The following is a 12959-nucleotide window of genomic DNA, read 5'->3' as shown; positions in this document are numbered from 1 at the left end:
GTCATTTGGCAAAAAAATTCGTGGCTGCAATTTTTCTCATCCCTGTATCCGTGCCCCTTGCATTATGATTTTCCCACTCCTCCCTTAAAGAGGCAAAGTCTTGTTGCAAAACCCTTGAATCCAGACTAGTTTTGCAATTTCCTTTGCTCGGTAGAATGAGACAGATGAAATGATATGCTGGTTCTGTGCCTATGCTTCCAAAGGTCCTGTGGACTTTCTCTTTTAGACCACTGCAGGTGCCGTGTTGACAAGTCAAGGCTAGCTTAACGGGGGACGAGACACAGACAAAGACCTAAGTCATCCTGTCCATCCCAGGTAAGGTCGTTGTAGAGCAGCCAGCCCCTTGCCGACCTGCCAGCCGACCTCAGGCACAAGAGCAAGGCCCAGTCGATATCACCCACAGAACCAGACCGTCCAGCTAATCCTTAGACTCAAGCAATAAGAAATGGTGTCGTATTAAGCCACCAAGGTCTGTGGTGGACGGAGGAAGAAGAAAAGTTAAGGGGAAGAAAAGGGAGAGAAAAAGATATGAAGATCTGTCACGTGTAAGTGGACAAAGATTCTTTAGCTCCAGAAAAAAAAAATTAACAAATAAATTATATGAAGAGAGGTCTAGGTTTTTCAAGGCTAGACTTGCTAAATATTGAGTTTTCCAAAAGAATGAATGAAGCCCCTGTCATGGGTCGAGTGATGTTCTGGGGGAAACAAAGACACAGGAGTTTGGAGTTCATTTCACACCCTCACTTACTTTACTAGTTCTGTGGCCATGGATCATTTTTTTCTCTCTAAGCTTGTACAACGGAGCCAACAGTTACTACATCTACTTTGGGAAGATCCGGTGATACGGATGAGGTTGCGTTCCACGAATGCAAGTGAGTCAGTTCGCTACCTGCTGGTGAATCTGAGATGCGGTCACTGCTTGGACATGGGCTGACATGTCTCCAGGGGGGCCCCAGATGCCCCTGTGCCTGTGAGTGCAGGTTACCCCATACTGCAGGACCCTCCTGCCTCCGTGAATTGTCTCAGCATCCCCGGCCAGCCGAGACTGGACCCTTGCTGGGAGCCCCTTGTCTCTGGCTGGGACTTTGCCTGCTAACCCGCTTCCCACAAGCAGTCTCCGAGAGGACCGAGGCTGGGTTTCGCTCCACACCCAGCTGCTTTATTCTCACTTTGATCAAGATAGTTTTTGCTGGCCTGGATACCAGTGCCATGCGGCTCTGAACCCAGACTCTGCTCATGTATGCCGCCCATGATTCGGTTGAGCCCTCGGAGCACCGAACCTACTCCCGATTGGTATTCATTACGCTGCAAAGGCCACGATGGTTTGGATTATCCCCTGTCATGCGTTGGAGCCCAGCCATACACGCAGGCTGTTCCCGTGACTCCATCTGTGACCCCGCCTCTGCCAGTTACCACAGACCATTGAGTCTCTTCCCACGGCCAAGGAGGTCCTAATCTATCTCATGAGGAGGCACCCAAGAGTAGAACGGGGACATCGCTTAACAAAAGCAACCATGTACAAACTATAAAGTACTCTGCAAGGTCTCAGTGTCATCCTCACCTTATCTTGTGATTATCCAACCTCTCCTGCGAGCACTGCTGCTGTGTCAAAGGCAATCTCGAGGACACTGGATGTCACAGAGCCTTCCAGGTCCAATAATTCATAATGTTTGGATATACCGAATTCCAGTAGAAAATAAACAGACATATAGGCAAATTAGATACATTTCTGTTGTCAACACTCTTTGATTTCAACAGTATTTGATTGAAACCGTTCTCGAGTGGCTGTTTTAACCTAGGGGGCCTCAGTAAAAAGGGGAAGGGGGCACCTGGGTGGCTCAGTCAGCTAAGCATCTGACTCCTGATCTCTCAAGTCATGATCTCACAGTTCATGAGTTCGAGCCCCGCATTGGTCTCTGTGCTGATGGATGGCGCACAGCCTGCTTGGGATTCTGTCTCTCATTCTCCCTGCCCCTCGCCTGTGTGTGCACCGCCCAAAACAAACAAACAAACACACACACACACACACACACACACACACACTTCAAAATATTTTAAATAAAAGTTTTAAAAGTAAATAAAAAGATGAAGAAGCCAACATTTTGTCAGCTGGGGTGGGGGGAGGGGAAATCTAGACTTTTTTTCCACTAAAGTCAAAAAGAGCAAGCAACTAATAACAGGAACATATGTTCCACATTTCACTCACCCTGTGCCGCGCAGTATTCTAAGCTCCCTACTCGACTCACCTATCCCCATGACAGACCTATAAAGTGAGTGCTGTGATTACCCCCATTTCACAGATGTGGAAGCCAAGGCACAGAGAGGTCGGGTAGCCCATCCAAAGTCACAGAGTCGGTAAATGGGAGGCAGGAAGCCCATCCCGGAAATCTAGTCCGGCATCCAGTCCCATGCTCTTAACGCACCTGCCCTCAAATCCCCAGGGCCCCTGCCTGCTATCGCAGAGATGAAAGCAACCGGGTTGCCGGGGAGACTCTCCCCGCAAGTTAGAAACCCCGTGTCTGGTGCACATGAACCTGGATTTTCCAATTGTGCTTGGCTCCAGCTCCCCGGAGAGAAGGCAGCAAACCGGGAAAGCCCGAGCCGTCTCCTGCCCACTCCTGCTAATTAAACTCCTCCGACCGATACTGTTTGGCTCGTTCCAAGAGGATATTATTTTTAGCTTGTGAGGGTTAAAGGGGAAGGGAAGCGTGCCAAATTCAGGTTGTTGGTGAGGGCGAAGGAGAAAGGAGCTCAGAAGGAGGCCTTGTGATTACGACTCCATTTAATAAGACGATGGGGAAACTGGGAGCTCCGGGTCCTGCCTCAAAGGCTGCAGGGGAGGCTCCTGAACTCCGTCAGCCTCCTTAACAACTGCCGCATCTGAATGGGTGGGATATTTCTCTACCTACACGGTCCCAATGTGACAGAAGCTGCAGATCCAGAAGTTTCTTTATTCTCTCTTCTCATTCTTGTTCCCTGGCATGAAGGAAGAGGGATGCTTTGCAGGCGAGGAGAGAAGCAGGTTCTCACCCCCTCCACCCAGTTCCCTTTCGTCGCGCTCCGACCACCCGCCCTGCCCGTCCTCAGAGGTCATTGGATGATGGACCGACACGACCCTGGTTAGGAAGCTGGGAGGTTAGCATGCAGAGCTCCCTCTGAGAAAGGCCAGGCCAGACCCCACAGCATGGCTCCTCAGACTGCTAGACCCTGAGCCTGGGGCCCGTGCGAGGTGCACAGTCTGCAGGCAGTTCCCCCTCCCGGACTCCATCCACCTAAGACCAGTTCACTCTTCCGCCCAGAGCCTCTTTCTTCCCGTGGCCCCTGGCTCTCTGCTTCAGTTTCAGTGATTAAGGATGCAAAATCCCCAGCCACTAACCCACCCTGCCTCCAACGGTCCAAACCCCAGCAGCTCAGCCCTGTTAAGCTGAGGCTTAAGCCCCGGTAGCCCTGGCATACACGCCATGAAACCCGTCGGACTCAATTCGCAGGAAAGAGAACTGGTTTTTTGGTCCTGCTTTTCATGTGATTAATAGATGTCATTGTTTGGTCTGACAGCAAAGGCTCCGTTGTACGACCGGCTAACAGTTTCCCTCCTGGACGGAGCCAAGAGAAAATACTCCTGACACTCAAAAAGATCATTTTTCTCAGGGTTCGATGTATTGCCATTAGGTAAGAGCACACTGGTGGAATTTTCAGCACATGTGATAAACAGATACAGCAGAACGGAGTTAACAGACCAGCGTGGAAAGGCAGCTAATGCGTATTGCAAAGGTGGCTGTGAAATGCCCTCATTTAAGAGCGGGTAAGAGCCAGACGTGGATTTGAATCTCTGCTCACCCTCTCACTGCCTAAACGACCTTAGGAAAGTCACGTCACCTTCTGAGACGTGGATCCATCCTTGTAAAGTAGGGCTGATAGCAGTTACCTCATAGGGTCGTGTGCCCTGAGACGATGCTAAGAAGGCTCTCAGCACAGTGCCTGGCACAGAATTCGCCGTGCCTAACATCAGCTGCTGTTAATTAGGTCATCCATGAACACGAGGGACAGAGAGAGGCCCGAGGCAGGACCAGATCCACAGCATCATCTCTGGCAAGAGGTAGGCTTTCTTTTCAAATCTCGATAAACCGGCTTCCAATTACCGTGGGTACATAACACAAAACAATGATCAGTCTAGAGCAGTTGTTCATTGTTGATGCTGTTACAAAGTAAAATTCATGTGAATAAATTGGGGGCGACTGGGTGGCTCTGTCGGTTAAGCATCCAACTTCGGCTCAAGTAATGATCTCACGGTTCACGGGTTCGAGCCCCGCGTCTGGTTCTGTGCTGACGGCTCGGAGCCTGGAGGCTGCTTCGAATTCTGTGTCTCCCTCTCTCTCTGCCCCTCCCCCGTTCACACTCTGTCTCTCTCTGTCTCTCAACAATGAATAAAAACGTTTAAAAATTGTTTAAAAATTCATATGGCTTCATTCAACAATTCATGAACCGGCCAGCAGCCCTTCTAGCAAATAGAAAGGAGCCCCATCAAGCTGCAGGAAAGGAAAGTTTTTTAAGGCGAGAGAGAATGGAAAAAAGGCATTTATTACCAAAGAATGCATTGTTTTAGGGAAGGCTGCCCTCCCAAGTGGAATGGATAAAAGTCTATCAGTGGATTACCTCCTAGTGTTGACCAGAAAACTCCAGGTTAGCTGGTTAAAGGTCACATTTTGGGGTGGGGGGTTGATACTGTGGTTAGGTTAGGTATTAAGTCTTGGTTTGCTGATGTAGAGACTTAACATAACCGACTCCATTTTGGGCTGTGGTTTTCTTTTTAACAATGCCTAACTGTTCCTTCAATTAGCAACTGCTTCTTTAAAATCTCCTCTCCCAATAGTAAATAATGAATTTATTTAGGATACATATTTGTAAACACTACAAAAACTTAGATTTTAATAGCGGGCTGTGTGTTAACATGTTACAGGTTTTACAGTAAATAAAATAATGGTTTTGTTTTATGTGTCTCAAGGGAATGGAAAAATGTTGTGACTTGAACATTTTGAATGATATAAATCAAATGTTCAGTGGTTCTTGATCTGGGTGATTTTAACCCCCCACAGGACATTTGGCAATGTCTGGAGATATTTTTGGTTGTCACAAATAGGGTGAGGGGAGTTTCCTCTGGCATCTAGGGGTTAGAGTCCAGGGATGCTGTTAAATATCCTATGATGCCCAGGATGACTCCTCACAACAAAGAATTATCTGACCACAAGTGTCGCTGATGCTGAAAGGTTGACAACCCCTGGGTGACCTAAGGCAGGGGGGAGGGGGCGGCGGGGGAGCAGGGTCATAAATGGATTTTACTGTGTGAGGAAATTCAGCTAGAATTTAAGTCATTGGCACTGAATGGAAACAATTTTTACCTAATAGATCATTGGAGAATTATTTGTAAGCATTGTATGTAGTTCTTGGTGAATTTCATTTTTCACATTAAAAATATTTTTTCCCAGGGATGCCTGGGTGGCTCAGTGGGTTTGAGCAACCAGCTCTTGATTTCAGCTCAGGTCATGATCTCACGGTTTGTAAGTTCGAGTCCCCCATCAGGCTCTGTGTTGACAATGCAGAGCCTGCTTGGGATTCTGTGTCTCCCTCTCTCTCTCTGCCCCTGCCCCACACACATGCAAGCTCTCTCTGTCTCTCTCTGTCAAAGATAAACATATATATATATATATATATATATATATTTTTTTTTTTTTTTTTCCCTTCTCCGAATACAAAATGCAGAGATCTTCAGGATTGTTATTGTTTCCAAGGTTACTTGAGCTGGTTTTTATTTTGTCTCCCAAGGAAGGAATGGAAATCAGAGGCTGAATAACATTGCCTCCATCTTCCAAGATGGAGTTGGTCCCTACACACTCCTTTCCCAGTAAGAAAAGCAAAGAAACATATTGCTAAGATTTTACTTACCCTAACTTCAGTTTAAAGATTTCCCTCCTTCAAGTTCATGTGCATGGTCTCTCATCCAAGGATAGGATTTCCCCAATGGCTGCCAAGATGGAAATCATAACATTCAAAAGTACAAGGAACAAGGTAAAGGTCCCATTCGTTGTTCCGTTTTCCTTACCTTTCATGCCCACAGAATATGGCTCTGCCCATCTGAGAAAGTCATTAGTGAGGGAAGGGACTATATAAGCACTTCCTTGAAATTGGGGCAAGTTTGCTGTTTTTGGAAAATATCAGGCTGGAAGACTTCACATTCAATAGAGGGGAAAACTACTAAAGTAAAGTTACATGATTCTCTGATTTCAGAGGCTCTCAGTTAGATTTTGGCCCCGCCCCACGCCTGTGCTCCCCTCTACTTGCCACGGGTCAACCCAAGCTACCACATGGTGCTGAGAGGCCCAGAGAGTTCCACGGAGCATGGGTAGATCGGCATCACGATCTTAATCCAGGATACAAAGGGGAAAACTGGTATTTATTAAGTGTGGATGATGGGCCAGGGACTGTGCAAGGTGCCCTAAAGATGAGAGATCCTCCAGAGGAATTTCAGAAACCACAGCGAGGTTAGCACTAAAAAAAGAAAACAATTTGGGTAGATTCTATTTTTTTTTTAATTTTTTTAAATCTTTATTTTTGAGAAAGAAAGAGAGACAGAATGTGAGCAGGGGAGGGGTAGAGAGAGAGGGAGACACAGAATCTGAAACAGGCTCCAGGCTCTGAGCTGTCAGCACAGAGCCCAACGTGGGGCTCAAACTCACCAACCACGAGATCATGACCTGAGCCGAAGTCAGAAGCTTTACTGACTGAGCCACCCTGGCGCCCCGGTTTGGGTAGATTCTTGTTTAAACTAACGTAAATCCAAATGTGGTTAATGAACATACCTTAAAGAGAAATGTCAGTGTGGTCAGGAAATTGCCATCTTATTTACGTGTTATCCCTGGCCTGTCCCCTCCTTCACAAGGCTGCAATTCCCTTTGAACCAAGACTTCTTAAAGACCAGTAATTTATCTGCACCTACCTCCCCCCCACCATACCGAGAAGACTGTCTGACTTATCGCAGGTCCCCATAGATTCATGCTGAATTATTGTACTTTAGTTCCAACATGGGTGCAGGTTTCACGTGATGCCTGGTGCATAGCATGAACTCCAATACATAATATATTTAAATTGAATTTATCTGCAATATAATAAGATTAACAACAGCTGTGCCACAGGATGGGGGCCAAAATGTAAATGGACTAACAGCAGAGACAGTGCCTGGCACGGTGCCGGTGAACAGCGGAGACTCACTAAATGTTTGTTAGTGCGACATTAGTACAAGGGAGGGTCTCTGAGGAGGCAGAAGCTATGCATTTGCACAGGGATCCAGCCAAGAGTTGCTGGCACTGTGTCTGCTCCAAGAAGCTCTCCAGGATGCAGCCTGATACCCGCTCAGGAGCTCCACACTTCGCCTGAGCTACACATGGCTTTTAAACATGACGGGTGTTTCTACAGCCGTGAGACTTTGAAGATGTGGACCGTTGAGGCTTCTTGAGTAGTGGGTGCAAAGTAAATATCAGGAATAACTGATATTACACGGAACGATATTACACCAATTCTGAAAAAAATAACGTGTTTAAAAATAGGAGGAAAGGGCCGCCTGGGTGGCTCAGTCAGCTGAGTGTCTGACTTCGGCTCAGGTGATGATCTCGCGGTTCACGAGTTCAGGCCCCGCGTCGGGCTCTGTGCTGAAAGCTCAGAGCCTGGAGCCAGCTTCAGATTCCGTGTGTCCCTCTCTCTCTGCCCCTTCCTGCTCGTGCTCCGTTTCTCTGTCTCTCCCTCTCTCAAAAATGAATAAAAACATTTGAAAATATTTTAAAATTTTTTAGAAAAAAATTAAAATAGGGGGAAAAGCTTATGCATGACTTCTCACCCCTCTCTGGGTAGACTCTGACATCTGGATGTTGCTTCAACTGAGTCCCCAAGTTGCACATTTTGGCCTTCGCTTCCGACCTTCTAGTCTTCTCTTCATCTTTACTGAGCATGTCTCCCATCACCGTGTTGCTTAGTGGGGTAATTCCACCACTCCTACCTGGAGGAACAGACTGCGGAAGACGTTACCAACCAGCACATGTGATGATGGCAATGAAAACGGCAGTCGCAGTACAGCCAGAATTAATGGGGTCCCTGCCGTGTGCCAGGCACTGTGACAGGAATTTAGAAGGATTTGGAATATCCCTATGCAGCTGAGATCCTGGAATGAAGGTTCGATCCTGACTCGATTAGTGTTCTTTCCAAGGTCAGAAGTCACTTCTATGACCGTAAGCGATGTGGAAGACAGACCAACCACAAAAGCTGTGGTAAATATTTCACTAAGGGCTTTTCCCAACGCAACTTGCTTCAAACAAGCACCTTGAACCATAAAGACTGGTAACACAGCGAGAACAAGTCCATCCAAACCTCATAATTAGAACAACCAACATAGACATCGATCATGGAGGTCCACTCACTCGGTACATATTTATTGAGCACGTGCTATGTGCCAGACATTGTTTTAGGCCCCAGATCTACATAGAAAATGAGACGCAAGAAGGTCCTTTCTTCAGGGAGCTGATATTCCAGTGGTAAAAGATACGAAAGTTGGAGAGAGAGAGAGAGAATATGTGAACAAGATTATTTCTGTGAAAATAAATTCTAGAGGGGCACCTGGGTGGCCCAGTCGGTTAGGCCTCTGACTCTTGATTTTGGCTCAGGTCATGATCTCACAGTTGGTGAGTTTGAGGCCCGCCTTGGGCTCTGTGCAGACAGTGCAGAGCCTGCTTGGGATTCTCTCTCTCCCCCTCTTTCTACCCCTCCCCAGCTCGCTTGCTCTCAAACAATAAACTAAACAAACAAACAAACAAACAAGCCCAAGAAACAAAAAATGAAAAACAAAACAATAATAAATTCTGGAAAGACAAGAAAACAGGGTCATGTGATAGAAAGTGCTTGGGGGGCATGGGGGTGCAGAGCCAATCGAGAAGGTAACATTCCCACTGGAGGAGTCAGCTGTGCAGAGAGGGGATAGCAAAGCAAGTAGATGGAGAAGGTCAGAGGCAGGAATGAGGTTGGTGCTTGAGACATGGAAAGAAGACCAGCATGGCTAAAGCACAGTGAGTGAGGGGACAGCGGGAGGCATGGGGGACCGAGAGGTCAACAGGACCCAATCACACAGGGACTCGAGGAGTCCCATGCTGAGGAGCTTACAAAGACCATCGCGAGGTCCAAATAAGTGTCACATGACTCTTTACATTTCAGAGAGATTACCCAGGATGCTGTGCGACTGCGATCTCAGAAGGTCCAGTGAAAGTTCCTATTTGTAATTCTAAAGACCATCCTTTTGTCATTTACTTCAGGAACAGGGACTGTGCATTTTCCGTGGGCCGGACACCTGGCCAGACGGAGGCTGCGAGGGTGAATAAAGGAAAGAGTCCTTGTCCTCGGGTGGTTTCCCATCTCGTGGGGGTTGCAGTTCCACCAGTGGGGGATTCAAGCACACGGGCCGCCTCCCTTGGGGAGATCCAAGAGCTACCGAAGACATAGACAGAGCAAGGCTTCCTGGAAGGACTGACCTCCCAGCGTGAGACACTGGTTATCAGGAGTCACCCACCGTAGAAGAGGGATTCGGGGGCAGAAAGCGTTTGTGCCAAGGAAATGTCATTTCCAAAATCCAGAGGGGAGACGGAAGGTTTCTCACTGGGACAAGGGAGGGCAGTCTGGGAGGGCAGGAGCCGGGCTTAGGAGTGGCCAGGGAGAGGCCAGAATAGGAAGCCGGCCCACAGCTTAAGGGCATGGGGAGCCAGGAGGTGGGTTCATGCCGAATGCAGCACTCTGTAAAAAGGGGCCCGGGCCCATCCTGACTCAACAGGGCCAGGAGGGAGCTCGGAGAAGAAAATGCAAGTGCCCGAGATCCTAACATCAGAGGGTTCCTCTGGCTGTATGCTTACGTTAGCCTTCAAGGTGCTCTTTTTCCAAGCACAGCCTCCGCCTACCTGCCAGTCCTTTCCTCCGGGCTGTGTGGCTCCCTGGCCCGTGGGGAGAGGCATCCCTCCCTACCCAGTGTGGAGAAGCGGCTCTGTGCTCCCACAAACCTGTGGCCGTCACCCCCGCAGGGCTGAATTGTGGCGTCTCGAAGGCAAGCGCCCGCTGGAGAAGCAAGAGTTATGACTGATGCTGCTGTTCCCAAAGCTGCGGGAGAGCTGTTTGCACAACTCAATGGGCCATGCCCCAGCAGCCCTTCCAAGCAAGGAAGCAACAGCCGGCACTGCCAGGAAAGCATGATGGGGGCTGTGACTCAGCCGGACGGGAGGGACAGCGGCGGGGTCCATCCATCAGAGGAGGCAGGGGAGACAGAGATAGGGTCCTTGAGAATAAATATTTCAAAAGATGGCAAGGGCGTATGCTCTTTGCAAACCCAGAAGACTTTCTGCTGTTGGTGAGGCAGCACAGCCGGCACACAGACAGATAAGACCGGCTTTGGAGCCGTTCAGCCCGCGTTCGAGTCCTGACTCTGCCACCCCCTAAGCATGATCTTGAGCAAGTTGCTTAACCTCTCTGCCCCTCAGTTGGCCTATCGGTAAGTCGAAGCCAAAATGGTACCCGGTATGAGGCTGTCATAAGGGCTCAGGAAGTCAGCAAACATTAGGCTCCGAGGCCAGTGCCTGGCATCCGCTAAGTGTTCATTTCGTGTGAGCGATCGTCGTTCCCTACTCTGCGCCAGGCTCTGCGGATTAAGAAACAGATACACTCAGTCTTTAAGAACTGCACAGTGTAGGGAGAGAGGAAGGGATGCCATTCATTGATCACCTACTACGAGTCACGTGTTTTGCGTGTGTTAGCTGTAAGGTTGTAGAAAACACACTTGTTTATTTTTTTGTCTGATACCAGAGTGGGGAGTGTTTCTACTAAAAGTTACAGAGGGAGACAAATGCTCGACCAGAGAGAGAGAAGTATTGATTTCTGTATAAAGATGATTGGGGAGAGGGAGTGAGGTGTGAAAGGGCACCGAGATCACAGTGGCAAGATTGCTTCTGGGATGTCTGGGAGGCTCAATTGGCTGAGTGTCCAACTTCAGCTCAGGTCATGATCTCCTGGCCCGGGCCGTGGGTTCGAGCCCCACATCGGGCTCTGTGCTGACAGCTCAGAGCCTAGAGCCTGCTTCAGAGTCTGTGTTTCCTTCTCTCTCTGTCCCTCCCCCACTCTCCTCTCTCTCTCTCTCTCTCTCTCCTTCTCAAAAATAAATAAACATTAAAAGAAAAAAGAAATTTGCTTCTTTTTCCATACTGTTCTCCTTTAGTTATGCTTTAATAATTGTTCTTAGCTTGTCTCTCTTCCTGTTCTTGACACTGTTCCAGGCTAGTTTCTACCTTTAGATTTCGTCCAGGGGGTTACATTATTGAAGCCAATGGAAAGCCCACAGGACCGAGCCCTGAGGCAGAGAGAGCACAGGCGTGGATTCCAGCCCGCCTCTTCCTGTGGATTTAAGCACCTCACTCGACCCCTCCAGCTCGTTCTTTGCTCGTGCGGCACAGCCTGGCTATGTCTGCCCCCCGTGACTGTTAGGACAATGAAAGAGCATGACGGGAGGAGACCATACAGCCTGCCACAGTGTGCCTTCCTCACTGACGTGTGCCTTAGTCATGACCACGATGGTGCCAGACCCTCAGCCTGTGCTAAGCATGCCAGCCCTCCCACGTACCCTCTCCAGGGAGCTATGTCACGTGACTCCGCCCCATCCTGTCCCCCACAGACCCAGCAGAGTGCACCTGCCCCAAGGGCACTCAGCTCTGGCTCTGACGGGGAGAGATACGCCCATAGGCCCGGAGGATTCTTCCTATTATGAAATTGAATCAGAAAACGGATAAACAGCAGGGAGTCAGGAGCCCAGGATCCAAAGCAAAGGTGAAAGAATGTGTAATTCAAAGCCATGAGTTCTGGAAGTGACGAAAAGGGACCAAGGAGGCCAACAGGGAGGGGGGAGAGAACAAATAAGGCAGACTCTGCAGTGAGCGGATTTCAGAGAAAGTCCTGGAGGCCTAGTCCCACCAGGGATCCTGCCCTTCCCAAGGCCATGGCCATTCACTGCCCTGGAGCCCATGAGGCCCAGCCATGGGCTCAGATGCCTGGTTTAGTCATCCCTGTTTATAGCCTGGAGAGCAGTGTCTTTCACCAGGGAGTGCTCCCAGGAGCCTTGTGGCGGTACCCAGAGACAGTTTGGGTTAGTGCGACCGGAGTGGGGAGAGTGCTCCCCGCTGCTAGTGAGTAGAGGCCACGGATGCCGCCAGTGCCCCACGACGCCCGGGTTGTGCCCCCCACTAGCAAAGAACTATGCAGCCCAAATGTCAAAAGAGCTAGTGCTGGGAAACCTGGTCTTGGAAGCAGCTCCCCTTTACGGAACAATTCTGCCTCTTAAAATCTAAAGAATCCATGAAATGCAATGCTTTTTCAGTCCTGCCATATTATGAGTACTTGAGGGCACTTTGGGGAGTGATAGATTTGTGTCGTCCACAGTTCACTGCTTGGGGCCTGGTGCAGAACAGCTGTTTAATACAGTGGATTTGCCTTGTAATTGAAGTTGGGTTTTAACCCATGGTTTAAATCTCATAGACAAAGACACCCTTGGAAATCACTCAAATCACGCACAACACTTTGTACATGCAATGCACACGGCTTGGCATATAGACAAAGGGCTTGGCGTGTGTTGATTTTCATAGTTAAAGCTTTGGAGTTTAAAATGCTGGATGCATAGCTGAGCATAAGGAGCAGGTTTCACAGGACAAGCTGTACTAGGGAACTTGGGACTTTCTGGTGTACTAGCTGCTGAATAGAAGGGCCAGGGAAATTTCTGTACCAAATAACTATTGTTCCTCCTGTATCCTGTATGTAAGGTGGGGCAGTGACAATACCTATGGGACCAGGAGTTGTCAGGATTAAGCTGCCCAGGCTGCAAGTGGACGCTTTGTATCTGC

Source organism: Panthera tigris, chromosome A3, assembly GCF_018350195.1.
Source record: "Panthera tigris isolate Pti1 chromosome A3, P.tigris_Pti1_mat1.1, whole genome shotgun sequence".
Lineage (NCBI taxonomy): Eukaryota > Metazoa > Chordata > Mammalia > Carnivora > Felidae > Panthera > Panthera tigris.
This window is presented reverse-complemented; position numbering follows the sequence as displayed.